Raw genomic sequence first — 18,538 nt, forward strand, 5'->3', positions numbered from 1 at the left:
AGTTGAACCTATAGATGGGGCTCTTTCATTCATTTTTTCTTACATTCATGCATTCACTCTATATCAAGTGCCTACAGTGAGCCATGCATAAACACAGGGAATAGACCATGATCAAGATGCGATCTACACCCTCAGAAAATTCATATTCTAGTGAGGCAGTGCTCCAGTAATAAACACAGAGTGCACATAGGAGGGAACAGAGACTCAAACTTGTGGTGGTGTGTCTGGGTAGGAGGGTTAAGAGAAGATTTCATGGAGGAAATAGATCCAGCTGTGAGGATAATCGAGGCTGAGAAATTGAGACAAGCACCCACAGAAGTACACGCTTGTTATAAATGCAAAGACATTAAAAAAATGAAGTGGCCCAGCAAGCAAGATGACCACCTCAGTGAAAGAACATCATCAAGCCCCCACCACTACCATCTCTGATGAGCATGTTCAGCTATGGTGAAATGGAAGGAAGGTTAAGCTGTGCAGACATATTTACAGACCCTTAAATAGCTGTCAAGCATGGCATGGAATGACATTTGTGTAACCCCTTCCCTAATAACAGGGATTAGAGCTGCAAAAGATCTAGGCGGCCATGGAGTTCAATCTCTGATCATTTCTAATTCTAGACAAGGTATAATAATAATTATTTACATTTGCATAATACTTTACAAAGCACTTTCATAACCATTATCTCTTTTGATCTTCACAACAATTTTGTGAGATAAGCAGAAACGATATCATTAAAATCCTTCTTTCCCAGAAGAGGAAACTAAAGGAGCCCGAAAACTTCATGGTTAGAGAAGAAAAAGTTAGGAAGTAGAGCCAAGTCTGGCATAAAGGTTTCTAACGTCTCATCCAGCATTCTCTCCATATACCAAATCCTTCCATGTGCCAGTTAACCAAGGAGCAACTTATACTTTGAAATGGACAGTCTGATATTCTCTTTTAGCAACTCCCTATCTATCTACCTTGTCGTCTCTATGGAAAGTTTATGAGGAGGGGGAGTAGTAGCATCATATAGAGAAAGTCTTTCCAAGTGCGACCCCTCTGGAACACCCATCTGAGCATCTCCTGAAGAATTTTTGAAAAAGACACATTCTTATCCTTACTTCAGGCTTTCTAACTGAGAATCTGGGGGTGTGAGGAATGCATTTTTAACAAGCCCATCTGGGAATTTTGATGCACACTGAAATTTGAGAACTGCTTCTACAAAGATTTGGAAGATCTGTCATCATAAAACCCCTCCCCCTAATCAGAATAGATGAAGCAGAAGAAAGGTGAAGAGGAAGCACTCAGTTTCTACTGGAGAGGCCTTAGCTCTTCCACGAAGTCCATCAACCCTTTTGTTTTGCCTCTTTAAAAAATTTTTGAGATGTAATTGGCATATAACATTGTGTAAGTTTAAGGTATATGACATGGTAATTTGATGCATTTATATTACTGTAATATGATTACCATCATAGCATTAGCTAACACCTCTATCAAGTCACATAATTATCATTTTTTTGTGGTGAGAACATTTAATATCTAGTTTCTTAGCAATTTCAAAGTATATAACTCATTATTGTTAACTGTAATCACAATGCTGTACATTAGATCTCCAGAACTTATTTATCTTCTAATTTCAAGTCTGTACCCTTTGACCAACATCTCCCCAATTCCCTCATCTCCCAGCCCCCAGTAACCACCATTCTACTCTATTTCTAAGGATTCAGCTTTTTTTGATTCCACATGTAAGTGACATCATACAGTGTTTGTCTTTCTCTGTCTGACTTATCTCATTTAGCATAATTCCCTCAAGGTCCATCCATGTTGTCACAAATGGCAGGATTTCCTTCTTTCTTGTGGCTGAATAATATTCCACTGTGTGTGTGTGTGTGTGTGTTTGTGTATGTGTATATATATATATAACCTTTATCCTTTCATCAGTAAACAGACACTTAGGTTATTTCCATACCTTGGCTACTGTGAATAATGCTGCAGTAAACATGGGAATGCAGGTATCTTTTCGATGTTCTGTTTGCAATGCTTGAAAAGACATATAAAAACAGGAAGCTTGCTATGCAAACGTTGCTTCAAGAAAACTCTCCTTGGACAGGCTCTTGGTGCTCCAGCCAGGTGTCAGGGCTGTGCCACTGAGGTGGGAGAGCCAAGTTCAGAACACTGGTCCACAAGAGACCTCCCAGCTCCACATAATATGAAACGGCAAAAATCTCCCAGAGATCTCCATCTCAACATCAAGACCCAGCTTCACTCAACGACCAGCAAGCCACAGTGCTGGACACCCTATGCCAAACAACTAGCAAGACAGGAACACAAACCCATCCATTAGCACAGAGGCTGCCTAAATCATAATAAGGCCACAGACACCCCAAAACACACCACCAGACGTGGACCTGCCCACCAGAAAGATAAGATCGAGCCTCATCCACCAGACCACAGGCAATAGTCCCCTCCACCAGGAAGCCTACACAACCCACTGAACCAATCTTAGCCACTGGGGACAGACACCAAAAACAATGGGAACTACGAACCTCCAGCCTACGAAAAGGAGACCCCAAACACAGTAAGTTAAGCAAAATGAGAAGACAGAGAAACACACAGCAGATGAAGGAGCAAGGCAAAAACCCACCAGACCTAACAAATGAAGAGGAAATAGGCAGTCTACCTGAAAAAGAATTCAGAATAATGATAGTAAAGATGATCCAAAATCTTGGAAATAGAATGGAGACAATACAAGAAACGTTTAACAAGGACCTAGAAGAACTAAAGAGCAAACAAACAATGATGAACAACACAATAAATGAAATTAAAAATTCTCAATAGGGATCAATAGCAGAATAACTGAGGCAGAAAAACGGAAAAGTGACCTGGAAGATAAAATAGTGGAAATAACTACTGCAGAGCAGAATAAAGAAAAAAGAATGAAAAGAATTGAGGACAGTCTCAGAGACCTCTGGGACAACATTAAATGCACCAACATTCGAATTACAGGGGTCCCAGAAGAAGAAGAGTAAAAGAAAGGGACTGAGAAAATATTTGAAGAGATTATAGTTGAAAACTTCCCTAGTATGGGAAAGGAAATAGTTAATCAAGCCCAGGAAGCACAGAGAGTCCTATACAGGATAAATCCAAGACAGTATTACTCAAACTAGCAAAAATTAAATACAAAGAAAAAATATTAAAAGCAGCAAGGGAAAAACAACAAATAACACGTAAGGGAATCCCCATAAGGTTAACAGCTGATCTTTCAGCAGAAACTCTGCAAGCCAGAAGGGAGTGGCAGGACATATTTAAAGTGATGAAGGAGAAAAACCTACAACCAAGATTACTCTACCCAGCAAGGATCTCATTCAGATCTGATGGAGAAATTAAAACCTTTACAGACAAGCAAAAGCTAAGAGAATTCAGCACCACCAAACCAGCTTTACAACAAATGCTAAAGGAACTTCTCTAGGCAGGAAACACAAGAGAAGGAAAAGACCTACAATAATAAACCCAAAACAATTAAGAAAATGGTAATAGGAACATACATATCGATAATTACCTTAAGTGTAAATGATTAAATGCTCCAACCAAAAGACATAGATTGGCTGAATGGATACAAAAACAAGACCCATATATATGCTGTCTACAAGAGACCCACTTCAGACCTAGGGACACATAAAGACTGAAAGTGAGGGGATGGAAAAAGATATTCCATGCAAATGGAAATCAAAAGAAAGCTGGAGTAGCAATTCTCATATCAGACAAAATAAACTTTAAAACAAAGACTATGACAAGAGACAAAGAAGGACACTACATAATGATCAAGGGAGCAATCCAAGAAGAAAATATAACAATTGTAAATATTTACGCACCCAACTGAGGAGACCTCAATACATAAGGCAAATACTAACACCCATAAAAGGGGAAATTGACAGTAACACAATCATAGTAGGGGACTTTAACACCCCACTTTCATCAATGGACAGATCATCCAAAATGAAAATAAATAAGGAAACACAAGCTTTAAATGATACATTAAACAATATAGACTTAATTGATATTTATAGGACATTCCATCCCAAAACAACAGAATACACATTCTTCTCAAGTGCTCATGGAACATTCTCCAGGATAGATCAAATCTTGGGTCACAAATCAAGCCTTGGTAAATTTAAGAAAATTGAAATCGTATCAAGTATCTTTTCTGACCACAATGCTATGAGACTAGATATCAATTACAGGAAGAAATCTGTAAGAAATACAAACACATGGAAGCTAAACAACACACTACTTAATAACCAAGAGATCACTGAAGAAATCAAAGAGGAAATCAAAAAATACCTAGAAACAAAAGACAATGAAAACACGACGACCCAAAACCTATGGGATGCAGCAAAAGCAGTTCTAAGACGGAAGTTTATAGCAATACAATCCTACCTTAAGAAACAGGAAACATCTCAAATAAACAACTGAACCTTGCACCTAAAGCAATTAGAGAAAGAAGAACAAAAAATCCCCAAAGTTAGCAGAAGGAAAGAAATCATAAAGATCAGATCAGAAATAAATGAAAAAGAAATGAAGGAAATGATAGCAAAGATCAATAAAACTAAAAGCTGGTTCTTTGAGAAGATAAACAAAATTGATAAACCATTAGCCAGACTCATCAAGAAAAAAAGGGAGAAGACTCAAATCAATAGAATTAGAAATGAAAAAAGGAGAAGTAACAACTGACACTGCAGAAATACAAAGGATCATGAGAGATTACTACAAGCAACTCTATGCCAATAAAATGGACAACCTGGAAGAAATGGACAAATTCTTAGAAATGCACAACCTTCCGAGACTGAACCAGGAAGAAATAGAAAATATGAAGAGACCAAAAACAAGCACTGAAATTGAAACTATGATTAAAAATCTTGCAACAAACAAAAGCCCAGGACCAGATGGCTTCACAGGCGAATTCTAGCAAACATTTAGAGAAGAGCTAACACCTATCCTTCTCAAACTCTTCCAAAATATAGCAGAGGGAGGAACACTCCCAAACTCATTTTACGAGGCCACCATCACTCTGATACCAAAACCAGACAAAGATGTCACAAAGAAAGAAAACTACAGGCCAATATCACTGATGAACATAGATGCAAAAATCCTCAACAAAATACTAGCAAACAGAATCCAGCAGCATATTAAAAGGATCATACACTATGATCAAGTGGGGTTTATCCCAGGAATGCAAGGATTCTTCAATATATGCAAATCAATCAACGTGATACACCATATTAACAAATTGAAGGAGAAAAACCATATGATCATCTCAATACATGCAGAGAAAGCTTTTGACAAAATTCAACACCCATTTATGATAAAAACCCTCCAGAAAGTAGGCATAGAGGGAACTTTCCTCAATATTATAAAGGCCATGTATGAGAAAGCCACAGCCAACATCGTCCTCAATGGTGAAAAACTGAAACCATTTCCACTAAGATCAGGAACAAGACAAGGTTGCCCACTCTCACCACTATTATTCAACATAGTTTTGGAATTTTTAGCGTCAGCAATCAGAGAAGAAAAAGAAATAAAAGGAATCCAAATCGGAAAAGAAGAAGTAAAGCTGTCACTGTTTGCAGATGACATGATACTATACATAGAGAAGCCTAAAGATGCTACCAGAAAACTACTAGAGCTAATCAATGAATTTGGTAAAGTAGCAGGATACAAAGTTAATCACAGAAATCTCTTGCATTCCTATACACTAATGATGAAAAATCTGAAAGTGAAATTAAGAAAACCCTCCCATTTACCATTGCAACAAAAAGAATGAAATATCTAGGAATAAACCTACCTAAGGAGACAAAACACCTGTATGCAGAAAATTATAAGACCCTGATGAAAGAAATTAAAGATGATACAAATAGATAGAGAGATATACCATGTTCTTGGATTGGAAGAATCAACATTGTGAAAATGACTCTACTACCCAAAGCAATCTACAGATTCAATGCAATCCCTATCAAACTACCACTGGCATTTTTTACAGAACTAGAACAAAAAATTTCACAATTTGTATGGAAACACAAAAGACCCCGAATAGCCAAAGCAACCTTGAGAAAGAAAAACGGAGCTGGAGGAATCAGGCTCTCTGACTGCAGACTATACTACAAAGGTACAGTAATCAAGACAGTATGGTACTGGCACAGAAACAGAAATATAGATCAATGGAACAGGATAGAAAGCCCAGAGATAAACCTATGCACATATGGTCACCTTATCTTTGATAAAGGAGGCAAGAATATACAGTGGAGAAAAGACAGCCTCTTCAATAAGTAGTGCCGGGAAAACTGGACAGCTACATGTAAAAGAATGAATTTAGAACACTCCCTAACACCATACACAAAAATAAACTCAAAATGGATTAAAGACCTAAATGTAAGGCCAGACACTATCAAACTCTTAGAGGAAAACATAGGCAGAACACTCTATGACATAAATCACAGCAAGATCCTTTTTGACCCACCTCCTAGAGAAATGGAAATAAAAACAAAAATAAACAAATGGGACCTAATGAACCTTAAATGCTTTTGCACAGCAAAGGAAACCATAAACAAGATGAAAAGATAACCCTCAGAATGGGAGAAAATATTTGCAAATGAAGCAACTGACAAAGGATTAATCTCCAAAATTTACAAGCAGCTCATGCAGCTCAATATCAAAAAAGCAAACATCCCAATCCAAAAATGGGCAGAAGACCTAAGTAGACATTTCTCCAAAGAAGATATACAGATTGACAATAAACACATGAAAGAATGCTCAACATCATTAATCATTAGAGAAATGCAAATCAAAACTACAGTGATATCATCTCACACCAGTCAGAATGGCCATCATCAAAAAAATCTACAAACAATAAATGCTGGAGAGGGTGTGGAGAAAAGGAAACACTCTTGCACTGTTGGTGGGAATGTAAATTGATACAGCCACTATGGAGAACAGTATGGAGGTTCCTTAAAAAACTAAAAATAGAACTACCATATGACCCAGCAATCCCTCTACTGGGCATATACCCTGAGAAAACCATAATTCAAAAAGAGTCATGTACCAAAATGTTCATTGCAGCTCTATTTACAATAGCCAGGACATGGAAGCAACCTAAGTGTCCATCGACAGATGAAGGGATAAAGAAGATGTGGCACATATATATAATGGAATATTACTCAGCCATAAAAAGGAACGAAACTGAGTTATTTGTAGTGAGGCGGATGGACCTAGAGACTCCCATACAGAGTGAAGTAAGTCAGAAAGTGAAAAACAAATACCGTATGCTAACACATATATATGGAATCTAAAAAAAAAAAAAAAAGGTCATGAAGAACCTAGGGGCAAGATGGGAATAAAGATGCAGACCTACTAGAGAATGGACTTGAGGATATGGGGAGGGGGAAGGGTAAGCTGAGACAAAGTGAGAGAGTCGCATGGACATATATACACTACCAAACATAAAATAGATAGCTAGTGGGAAGCAGCCGCATAGCACAGGGAGATCAGCTCGGTGCTTTGTGATCACCTAGAGCGGTGGGATAGGGAGGGTTGGAGGGAGGGAGATGCAAGAGGGAAGAGATATGGGCACATATGTATATGTATAACTGATTCACTTTGTTATAAAGCAGAAACTAACACTCCATTGTAAAGCAATTATACTCCAATAAAGATGTTAAAAAAAAAAATAGAAAACTCTCCTTAGCTCTGCTTCTCATGAAGAGATTGCCACCCATTACACCAGACTTTTATATAAACTCCATATCTGCCCTTGCATGGGCTATGACATCAGACCTAAGGTATTCAGGGAAGCGGGTTAGGAACCATCTCACCCTCCCCATAGGACTCTGATAGGTAAGTAAATGTGCAAAGCTCTGAGGAAAACCCCAACAGAAAATAATCACCCAAGCTGTCACTGGCACAGAATTTGGGCACATAATCTGGGTACACAATAGAGATCATGATTTAAAAAACAGGAGCTTTTTAGAGGCACACAGGATTCTGGGGGAGAAAGGAGAGTAGTGGGCAGATGATAATTTGATAACCTGAGTTTGTTAGATCTTTACCCCACCTTGATTTCCAGACATCTGGGATCTGCACACTTTACCTCCTATGCTAAACAGTTTGCCTCTCCACTGCTGGATACACTCAGGATGATTGGAAATGACAAAGCCTGGGCCTTTCCCAAAATGACCCTCAATGGTGACCTCTTCTAGGACATTGTCTCTTTCATTTTGGGGGCTCCCCCAGTCTGAGCAGGCTTGCAGGATTCAGTGACAGTGAAAGGGATATGACTGTAAAGCCTTAGTATAGGCTTTGGGCCATTTTGCCAGGATGCAAATTACAAGTAAACCAAACAGCCTGTCTGGAAGAGATGTAAGGAAAGTAAAATCACATTGCATCATATCAGAAACCTAACAACAATTTTCCACAATTAATCACTAACCAAAAATGGCAGACTGTAGCCCCCAAAGCAGCAGATACTTCTAATTTATTCTAGATGATTGGCCACACACACTGATTTGACTATACATGCTGGAAGGAACTGCAGTTAATTGCCAATGGTAATGAAGCTTACATTGACTAGTTAGGCAAATATCAAGAGCAAAATTCAAAGCTGTTTCAAGAAAAGATTGAAATGATACTGAAAGCTGGTGAACAACGGAGCTATTTGCAGGTCTGTCAAATGAACATTAGTATGTGAAACATGCTAGTAAAATTCTCTTCTATATCATAATTACAAAAGGAGAATAATCATGCACCCTCCATTTACTAAGGTCTGAATTTATAAATCTAGGACCATCGTTAGATAAATAAATTTGCACCACAGCCTAGTAGAAAGTGCAATGAAAGCAATTTGATTTACATTAAATATTCCCAACTGAATAATACTAATGAAAGGCTAGAGGGAAAAAAAAGGCAGGACAAGAAAAAATGATACTGAGACTTAATAGCAATGCATTACAAACAGACAGAGAGACATTAACAGCCAGACATTCTGCGCAGCAAACCATTATTTATGACAAGGTCACCTTTGCTGTAAGTAGATATTCAGCAACCATTGAGTTATAGGCTGGTGGAGACCTTAAAAGTTACAAAATCCATCCCCTTCATTTTACAGCTTCTGCAACTGAAGCCCAGAAATAGGGAATGGAAGAGGAGGGAAGAAACTAACAATTATTAAGTATCTATCGCAGAAAAATACACATTGCTATGCTTTTCCCAGACCCCGCTCATTCAATCCCCATATAAGCCTTGAAAGGCAGGTGTCACTGTCCCAGGACACTAGAGAAAACTAAGGCTTCAGAAAAGTGGCAGAGCCCATCCTGTCACTCCATGCTGTCCTGCAGGAATGGAATCATGGCTGGTCCATTTGATGAACCAGTGCCAGTGAGAGGCTTGGACTCCAGTCTCAGGAATTTGTTTATTCTTGACCCAGAAATCAACCCATAACAATTCTATCAGAGACACTTTCTAAATCTCAAAAATAATATGCAAGCATTTGATGACCGTTGGGTTTTAAGACAGGGTAAGTTCAAAATATCCCAGAATAGTCATATATCTACATGCCAATTTAGAACTAAGCAAGTCCACTAGACTACATTGATTAATAATGCTGGCCCCCACTGACTGAACACCAACTATATGCTTGGCTCTATAATAATAGCAATTTACTTTTATTAATATCTGATAGTATAACCATTATCAGGCCTTGCAGATAAAAAAACCAATGCATTGCAGAGTGGTTAAGTGACTTTCACAAGGTTACATGCTCAAGAAGTGGCAAAGCCAGATTTAATATCCAGGTCTATAGGCTCCAAAGCCCCTGTTTTTGCTTCTCTATTGCTCATATCTCTTGACATTCCCTAAATCTCCACTGAATTCCCATAACATTCTCAGTCTGAATAATTCATGTGGACCTTGACCTTGTTATATATCCTGTTATACAAACCTTTCCAAGGATTTTTGCTCTGTGCCGGCCCTGTGTCCCCAAGAAGATGGCAAGCTTGGATACCTCTTTATATTCTCCTCAACATCAAGGATGGTACTGCACATACTGCTGACACATCCCATATCAGTAGTGATATTGGTGGCAAAGGGCTGCTATAGGCAAGCTCTGGGCAAAGGGTTTCCAGCATCCACCCTCAACCCTGGCTTTTTTATTTAGTTAGTTTCTTCCCATGCTGAGAACCTCCTGAGGCCTTCAAGAGGGAAGCACACTTACAAGGTCTAGAGGAAGTGGTTCATGGATAAACCATAAGGGTCTGATAATATCCAGTTGACCTGGGACCCAACTTTGTCTATAAACATCCCAACCTTTGTACGATAGATGGGAACAGGAGCCAACTGACTTCAACTGACTGGATCTCCCAAATGATTCTGTTTAAAAAGTTTTGTAACCTTTATCTCATTTCCTCATCTCTCTCATACCACATTTCTCTCAACTGATTTTCTCCTTTGCAGGTACTGCACAACCCAGAATCCAGTCTAGAGGAAGAGCCGGTGACAGTGAGCCTTAGTCCCTGGGGAAGGCAACAGAAATTAAGAAAATGCTTCAAAATATAGAAGCAGCAGATAGATCTTCCTCCGCTAAGGAGACCAAAATGGAAAACTCTAAGTAGACGAGTACTTAATGACACCAGTGGTCCAAGGGCAAGGACTAATAAAATTTAGGTACAGATTTAAATTCAGAATAAAATCAAATTCATTTTGAGAAACAAGCTTGAAGGGAAACTTCCTTGAATTAAGTGATTTGAAATTTTAAGTTCTCCTTATTTTGGTTTCCCACTGGGATTAGAAGCAGACTATTTGAAGGAAATAATATTTTTCAAAAATGTTCCTTTTCCTCTTTTTAGTCTTGCATATAAAAATTCTGTATAATTTGACCTCAAAAATATTCAAATATCATAAAAGTAATTGTATTTTTCTTGCCTTGATCAAAAATGGGTATTCTTAGCTACAAAGTTTGATATGCTTAATGGGTTTTAATATATGTTAAATAAGACTTCATTTCAAGTTACCTTGCTGAATTGAAATCTGTCGAACAGACACCTACTGTTTGAGATAAAATTACCCAACTCCATCACCAATAAGCATAAAATCTTGAAATGAAACCACTTTTCTTTTTAACCTTTTACTTACAGAAAGTTTCAGACATATACAAAGAGAGACAGGATCATATAATGAATCCCCATTTATCCATCACAGGCTTCATTACTCTTCAAAATGTTGCCAATCATCTTGTCTCTCCTAAACTCTCTCTCTCTTGCTCTAGTATTTTAAAGCAAATCCTTTACATCAAGGCATTTTACCTGCAATACATTAGTATTTATTTCTAATAGATATTTTAAAAATATATATTTTATAATATCATAATCATACCTAGTAAAGTATTAAGAATCATTTATTAATATTATTTAATACTTATTTGATATTCAAAAGTTGGTAAAACCAGTTTTCATTGTGAAGTGTAGTCAGGATGTCTCTGGTATGGTAAGATGAGGAATTATCACTAATGTGGCCAGGGTTAGCCAGACAGGGACACTTCACTGAGAAGCTTCTTTGATTACTTATGTCTGGGATAGAAAACAGCTTCCTGACTTTGTTTCCTGGATGACCTATGATCACCCGCCTTGCTTTATTCTCTGTTTTCTGAATTAATATTCCAAAGTTCTAATTAACCATTGTGATTTGACTTTCTATTTTTTGACATATACTCCTGTATGAACCCTTGTTCTAGATTGCTTCCTTGGTTCTAGCATTTCAGTTAACCTTTGATCTTCATTTTCTGTGGAGACAAAATAATCAAATGGTAAGTCTCTGGCATTAGCTTAGGTTAAACAAGTTTTGGTTTCTCCATTTACTACCTATGTGACTTTGGGCAATTTTTCTAGCCTCTCTGTGTCTCAGTTCCTTCATTTGTAAAATGAATATAATAAGACTACTTATCTCAAAGAGTTGTTTGAGAATTAGAAGAAATGACCCTTTGCTGAGAGACTAGTATACAGTAAGCACTCAATAAATGTTGACCATTATGGCCCCCCCTTGCTTCCAGCCTTTGCAGTGAGTTTGCTAATCCTCAGATTCCCTCCCCTCCTCTTTGTCCTCTTTAGCATGTCCCAACAAACACCTCAACTCAGGTGTTATTTCCTCTAATTCTTAAAAAACTCTTTGAGATAAGTAGTCTTATTATATGCACTTTACAATAAATTTCCAGAATTCCTGATCTCTTGTTATATGGCTAGAATAACCATTTTCTGTACATTCACACATCAAAGCTAATTGTAAGCAGAGAAAATATATAGCATATAAGCATTTGAGAATGAAGGAGAATTACGGTTGCTGTTGCCAATATAAAAATTTTAAAGTGATAATGAAGTCAAGAAATCTAGCCAGGAAATTGCAAACTTTGTTAACCACACACTTTAGAACTTATATTTTCCCTGGAATTTTTAGGTACAGAGATTATCCAATTGAAGCAGAATTTTAAAAAATGTTATACATTTTTTGAAATTTAGAGATTAAAGTGATGGTACATACTAAATGTACCATCAGTGTAACACTGTGATTCTATAAGCAAGATACCCTCTTTAATATTTTTAATGAGAAAATTCCATCTGTATTCACCTTCTGTTTCTTATTGAAACCATAGGCCCCTAAACTGGCATCCCATTTCTTGATAATGAAAAGTTAAGACATCAAAACTCTTTCCAAGAGTGTAGATACATGCTAGAGTACAGTGTCAGATGTTTCCCATATATATGTCCAAGAAGAAATCTTAGGGAAATAAAACAATATTTTGAAAATGAAATATCAAAATTTGAAGGAGGCAGCAAAAGCAGACCTTAGAGTGAAATTAATAGCATTGAATGCACATACTAGAAAGGAAGAAGTATCTAAAATCAGTAGCCTAAACTTTTACCTTCAAAACCAAAGAAAGAAGAGAATTTAAATCTAAAGAAAGCAGAAGAAAAGAGGTAATAAAATTTTAGTGCACCTCAATGAAATTGAAAGCAAGACTCAACAGAGAAAATAAATGAAACTAAAAGCTGGTTCTTAGAAAAGACTATTAAACTTTATAAACATCTATTCAAGCTAACCAATAAAAAATAGAGAAGACACAACTTGCTAATATCAGAAATGAAACAGGATGATAACTGCTGATACCATAGATATTAAAAGATAATAAAGGAGTATTATGAACACCTCTATGCCCACATATCTGATAACTTAGGTGAACTGGACCAATTACTTGAAAGATACAAACTACCAAAATTCACACAAGCTTATGCAAGGAGAAGTATTTCTGAATGGGTTTATGACTACTAAGGAAATGAAATCAATAATTAATAACCTTCCCCTGGAAAAGAAGTTACCCAGCCAGATGATTTTCATGTATGCAAGGCTGGTTCAACATTTGAAAATCAAGTGCTGTAATCCATCACATCAACAGGCTAAGGAAGAAAAATCATATCATCATATCAGTTGATGCAGAAAAAACACACACATAGTTGTTTTAAAGTATAATTGTTATGTCTTCCTGATTAATTGACCCTTTTATTATTACATGGTAACCTTCATTGTCTCTTGTGACAGCTTCTCACTTAAATTCTATTATATCTGACATAAGTGTAGCCAATCCTGCTCACTTTTGGTTACCATTTACATGGAATATTTTTTTCTGTCCCTTCAGTTTTAGCCTCTGTATGCAAGATATTTGTGGATATTAAAAATTTGATACTAAATTTTGTATGGAAAAGCAAAAGACCCAGAAGAGCCAACACAATAGTGAAGAATAAGAAAAAAGTTGGAGGATAGACATTACCCATCTTCAAGACTTCTTATAAAGCTACAGTAATAAAAACAGCATAGTATTGGTGAAAGAATAGACACACAGATAAATGAAGTAAAACAGAGGACCCGAAATAGACCCACACAAATAGAGACAACTTACTATGAAAAAGAACAAAGGAAATTCAGTGGAGAGAAGATTATCTTTTCAATAAATGGTGCTGCAACAACTGGACACCCATTTAAAAAATGAATGTAGACACAGACCTTAACACTTTTCACAAAAATTAACTCACAATGGGTCATAAACATAAATGTAAAAGGCAAAAATATAAAACTTTTAGAAGATAGTATAGGAGAAAATCTAGGTGATCTTGGGCTTGGCACTGAGTTTTTAGCTACAACGCCAAAAAAACATAATCCATGGACAAAAAAAAAAGGTAAATTCAACTTTATTAAATTTAAAACTCTGCTCTCTGAACAACACTCTTAAGAGCACGAAGAAACAAACCACATACTGGGAGAAAATATTTGAAAGACATATCTGATAAAGAATTTGTATCCAAGATATACAAAGAACCCTTAAAACTCAACAATAAGAAAATAAACAATCCAAATTAAAAACTGGACAAAAGACCTGAACAGACACTTCACCAAAGAAGGTACACAGTTGGCAAATAAATATATGAAAAGATATTCAACGTCATTTGTCAGCAGAGAATTGTAAATTATAACGAGATACCCCTACATACCTATTAGAATAGTTAAAATTAAAAACAAAAAACAAAAAACAAAAAAAACCTGACAATACCAACTGCTTGTGAGGATGTAGAGCAACAGAAATTCTTATTCATTTCTGATGGGAATGTGAAATAGTAAACTTTGGAAGACTGGCAGTTTCTTACAAAGCTACCATATGATCCAATTGTATTCCTAGGTTTATTCCCAATTGAGTTGGGAACTTAATTCACATAAAAACCAGCAGCCAAATGTTTACAGCAACTTTATTCATAATTGCCCCCAAATAGGAAATGACTGTGATGTTCTGCAATAGGAGAATGAATACACTGTGGTACATCCATACAATGGAGTATTATTCAGTGATAAACAGACATCAGCTTTCAAGCCATGAAAAGACATGGAAGAACATTAAATGACTTGCCAATAAACAAAGCAGTCTTAAATGCTAAATACTATGTTATTTCAACTGTATTACATTACGGAAAAGGCAAAACCATAGAGACACCCAAAAGTATAGTGGTTGCTAAGGGTTTGGGAAGGGAGGAGGAATGAATATATAAAACACAAGGGATTATTAGGGCAGTGAAACTATTTTGTATGATCCTATATTGCAGCAGTCCCCAACCTTTTTGGCACCAATGACCAGTTTCATGGAAGACAATTTTTCCACGGGGGTTGGGGGGATGGTTCAGGCGGTAACGTGAGCGATGGGGAGCGGCAGATGAAGCTTCGCTCACTCGCCCGCTGCTCACCTCCAGCTGTGCAACCTGGTTCCTAAACAGGGTGCGGACTGGTATCAGTCTGCGGCCCAGGGCTTGCGGACCTCTGCTATATTGGTAGATATATGCCTTTACGCCTTTGTCAAAAATCTATAGAAATTGATAAAACAAAAGTGAATCTTAATGCAAACAATTTAATAAAAAACCATTTAGGATTTTGGGGATACCAGGAAAGAATGCAGACTGTAACAAGAGTATCTGACTTTATTAAAAGCATATGAAACAACCTCACTGAAGGAGGTACTGGCCCAAGTATATTTGGAAATAAATGGAGCCTATAAGGCAAAAGGAATTGCACAGAAGTACTGTGCTGAAGCCAGTGAAGCTGTTTACTGTGGGAATATGACTTAAGTATGATGATACTGATATATAAGTATTCCTCAACTGAGAATTAAGTAAATGGATAGCAGATGATGGAAGCCTGGTTTCTCACTGTTGGGGAGGGATTTTATAGATCAGCAAGGTGAGGAGGCTATAATGATCCCTATGTAATAGATTAGAACTGGAGACATCAATAAGAACTCATGTTTAATTTAATAGACATACAGATAATTACACATAGAAATGTTTATAGATATGTATATACACAGCTTAGTATACACACATACATTTCTTTGCTTTCGTGGCTGAAACAGCCTGGTAGTAATGAGCGCACCTAGCATCCAGATCTTGATTTCTATCACCATTCTCCAACACAAGTAACAAGGGCTGCTTGGAGACATGGCTGATTCTAGGTGCAGAAAATATTTAAAGATGAGCCTGGAGCATACTGTAATACCATGATAAAGTTAGGAAGTGCTCACAGACACACACACACACACACACACACACACACACACACACACAAATTGACGGGGGTATATCGAAGGGGCACAAGAGCCAACTGAAAGGACTCCCAATGGACAAAGCAGGACAATTTGAGCAACAAAAAAGTATTATTAGATTATAATGTAAAGTATAAAATAAATAGCCACAAGTTCACACTGATACAGTGTAAATAAATAATTGATTAAATTAATAAATGAGAGAGAATCGACAAATCTCCTCTATGGAAGAATTCCAAATAAATTATGTAAGTATTCCACCATAAAGAAGGGGAAGCAAAACTCTATAATCTTAAAGTGAGAGTATGTGTAGTGACTTTCTTCCAAAGAGTAAAGGCTGGAAGTGGGAGGGGAGAGTAACTTTACAGTGGGGAAACCTGATAAACACTCCTTCAGCCAGGTGATCAAGATCAACATCAACAGTCATATATCGAATCATGTTGACAGTTTGCATCCTTGATATGATGTGATTAAAATGGTACTTTGCCTCTATGCTCTACCTTCCAAAAATCTATAACCCCAGTTAACCATGAGAAAAACACCAATCAAATCTCAATTTGGGAATATTTTACAAAAGACCTGACTCATTAAAATTCTCAAAGTCATAGAAAACAAGGAAAGTATAAGAAACCATCACAGCCATGAGGAGCCTAAGGAGATGTGATGATTAAATGCAATGTGGTATCTTGGATGGATTTGAGCACAGGGAAAGGACATTAGGTAAAAACTAAGGAAATCTTAATATATGGACTTTACTTAATAATGATGTATCAACGTTTTAATTAAACAAATGTACCATATTTATTTACAATTAATGTATTATTTAAAGATGTTAATAGGGGAAATTGTTTATGTGTGTGTTTCAGAGGTAATAGGGAACCATTTGCTCAATTTTTCTATAAATCTAGAACTTCTAAAAAGTAGTCTATTCATAAAGAAATCTATTGAAAAAAATTCCTTGCTTTTAACCTAATAGATGAAAATTCCAAATAGTTTGTTTTAACATGGAAATCAGAAATTGTGTTGGCTTGATTATACATTTGTTATATTACTTTATGATTGATAGTATGTGTCACTAAAACTGAACAGAATTTTATCACATGAAAGGAGTAACAAGAATATGCTTCCAGCAAAGAATGTATTCTTGACAGAAATTGATAAGGGTTACAATTCTGGGGCATCTAATGATTTAAATCATTTACAACACATGTATTAGTAGAATTTGGCAGAGTGTTAATTTAAATATAATCATTTTATAATGTATTCAGTTCTAAAAAGAATAACAGAGGGACATTTGTCACTTAGCCTCAGAATGGATTCCTGGACAGATATGACCATATTGCCACTCGGCAGTTGCTAAGCAATTTAAATGTCCTTTTCTCATTTTTAACTCAGTTAAATCAGAATTTCATCCCTCGCTCCATTGTAAACCCATGTGCTTATGAAAAATAACATTCAATAAAAAAAGAAAAACAAATGGCTACATATGTAGTTAATACCGTAGGATGAGAGATTTTTAGAGACCCTCTAGCCCTGAGCTGTTCAGTATGGTAGCCACTAGCCATGTGACATGTGACTGGTGGTCTGAATTAAGATGTGCTGAAAGTGTAAAACAAACTCATGATTTTGAAGACTTAGTGCCAAAAAAGAGAAAGAAAAATAGCTCAATAATTTTTATATTGGTTACATGTTGAAATGGTAATATTTTAGATCTATTAAATTAAATATAATATTAAAATTTTCACCTACTCCTTTCACTTTTCTAACGTTGCCATTAGAAAATTTAAAATTATACATGTGGCTCTGTTGGACAGCTTGTTTGTTTTTTGTATCAGGGAAGAAACTATGGCCCGCAGAACTTATATGATCAATTCAAGGTCCTGTTCTTAGTTAATCTGTGTATTTTTAAGCAAAGATGTTTCTCTGTTAAAATGGGAAGGGGAGTTGTTTGAAATTATGTGTCATTTAGGACAGTTTCAGTTAGGTTTCATGGAGTTTAAATATATTTTGTGTAACACATTCACGGCTCCCTACTGAGGCAGGATCTTGCCTGCTGCTCTTCTGCGTTAAATAAAAGAAGCTACCATTTATTGAGTGCTTACTCTATCTAGACCAGGGCTGCGTTTTGTATAATAAATAACTTGCAGAATTTATGGAGTTTAATTCTCACCAAAATCCTTGATGGGTGAAGAATCTGAGGCTCAGAAAGCCACTGAAGTAACCACATTAGTGAGAAAATGGTGGGGTGTTCAGTCTCAAGTTGTGTTCTATCCACTGTTCTCAACTGCCTCCTGGATGCATGCAGAAGTGTCCAGCTAAGCTGCTGGAGCTGTAAATAGGAGCCCAGAAAGGATAATTTAGCCTTTCACAGCTATTTGGGAGCAGCAGACA

The 18,538-nt window shown here is 36.7% G+C and overlaps 1 protein-coding gene and 1 long non-coding RNA gene across 6 annotated transcripts in view; one reads left to right on the forward strand and one right to left on the reverse strand.

Moving 5' to 3' along the window:
• The window catches only part of LOC103017033 (uncharacterized), a 251,473-nt gene extending 240,704 nt beyond the window's left edge, over positions 1 to 10,769 (forward strand). For all 3 annotated transcript variants that reach the window (XR_009009248.1, XR_009009251.1, XR_009009249.1), the window contains one exon: positions 10,477 to 10,769. This is a non-coding gene — a long non-coding RNA (uncharacterized LOC103017033). The remainder of the gene's footprint in view (positions 1 to 10,476) is intronic.
• The window catches only part of GRM5 (glutamate metabotropic receptor 5), a 539,179-nt gene that overhangs the window by 244,940 nt on the left and 275,701 nt on the right, over positions 1 to 18,538 (reverse strand). The gene's annotated exons all lie outside the window — the stretch shown is intronic.

Source organism: Balaenoptera acutorostrata, chromosome 9, assembly GCF_949987535.1.
Source record: "Balaenoptera acutorostrata chromosome 9, mBalAcu1.1, whole genome shotgun sequence".
In the NCBI taxonomy this organism is placed as follows: Eukaryota; Metazoa; Chordata; class Mammalia; order Artiodactyla; family Balaenopteridae; genus Balaenoptera; species Balaenoptera acutorostrata.